This window comes from Physeter macrocephalus, chromosome 11 (assembly GCF_002837175.3).
Source record: "Physeter macrocephalus isolate SW-GA chromosome 11, ASM283717v5, whole genome shotgun sequence".
Lineage (NCBI taxonomy): Eukaryota > Metazoa > Chordata > Mammalia > Artiodactyla > Physeteridae > Physeter > Physeter macrocephalus.
Window position 1 is genome coordinate 98,347,410 of NC_041224.1, and position 1,610 is coordinate 98,349,019.

The following is a 1,610-nucleotide window of genomic DNA, read 5'->3' on the forward strand; positions in this document are numbered from 1 at the left end:
GGCAAGGATCTCATTCAGATTGGATGGAGAAATCAAAAGCTTTACAGACAAGCAAAAGCTAAGAGGATTCAGCACCACCAAACCAGCTCTACAACAAATGCTAAAGGAACTTCTCTAAGTGGGAGAAGAAAAAGACCTATAAAAGCAAACCAAAAACAATTAAGAAAATGGTAATAGGAACATACATATCAATAATTACCTTAAATGTAAACGGATTAAATGCTCCAACCAAAAGACACAGGCTGGCTGAATGGATACAGAAACAGACCCATATATATGCTGTCTACAAGAGACCCACTTCAGACCTAGGGACACATACAGAATGAAAGTGAGGGGATGGAAAAAGATATTGCATCCCCTGAAGTAGCTATACTCATAACAGATATAATAGACTTTAAAATAAAGAATGTTACAAGAGACAAGGAAGGACACTACATAATGATCAAGGGATCAATCCAAGAAGAAGATATAACAATTATAAATATATATGCACCCAACATAGGAGCACCTCAATACATAAGGCAACTGCTAACAGCTATAAAAGAAGAAATCAACGGTAACACAGTAATAGTGGGGGACTTTAAAACCTCACACCAGTGGACAGATCACCCAGACAGAAAATTAAAAAGGAAACAGAAGCTTTAAATGACACAATAGGCCAGACAGATTTAATTGAGATTTATAGGACATTCCATCTAAAAACCGCACAGAACATTCTCCAGGATAGATCACATCTTGGGTCGCAAATCAAGCCTCAGTAAATTTTTAAAAATTGAAATCATATCAAGCATCTTTTCTGATGACAATGCTATGAGATTAGAAATGAATTACAGGGAAAAAAACGTAAAAAACACAAACACATGGAGGCTAAATAATATGTTACTCAATAACCAAGAGATCACTGAAGAAATCAAAGAGGAAATCAAAAAATACCTAGAGACAAATGATAATGAAAACACAATGATCCAAAACCTATGCGATGCAGCAAAAGCAGTTCTAAAAGGGGCGTTTATAGCAATACAAGCCTACCTCAAGAAACAACAAAAATCTCAAATAAACAATCTAACCTTACACCTAAAAAAACTAGAGAAAGAAGAACAAACAAAACCCAAAGTTAGCAGAAGGAAAGAAATCATAAAGATCAGAGCAGAAATAAATGAAATAGAAACAAAGAAAACAATAGCAAAGATCAATAAAACTAAAAGCTGGTTCTTTGAGAAGATAAACAAAATTGATAAACCATTAGCCAGACTCTTCAAGAAAAAGAGGGAGAGGACTCAAATCAATAAAATTAGAAATGAAAACGGAGAAGTTACAACAGACACCGCAGAAATACAAAGCATTCTAAGAGACTACTACAAGCAACTCTATTTAATGAAATTGAAATAATGAAATTGAAACTGTGACTAAAAACCTTCCAACAAACAAAAGTCCAGGACCAGATGGCTTCACAGGTGAATTCTATCAAACATTTAGAGAAGAGCTAACACCCATCCTTCTCAAACACTTCCAACAATTGCAGAGGAAGAAACACTCCCAAACTCATTCTATGAGGCCACCATCACCCTGACACCAAAACCAGACAAAGATACTACAAAAAAAGAAAATTA

At 35.0% G+C, this 1,610-nt stretch overlaps 1 protein-coding gene across 7 annotated transcripts in view; it reads right to left on the minus strand.

Annotated features, from left to right (window-relative positions):
* The window catches only part of EIF2AK4 (eukaryotic translation initiation factor 2 alpha kinase 4), a 119,275-nt gene that overhangs the window by 108,387 nt on the left and 9,278 nt on the right, over positions 1-1,610 (minus strand). The window lies entirely within an intron of this gene.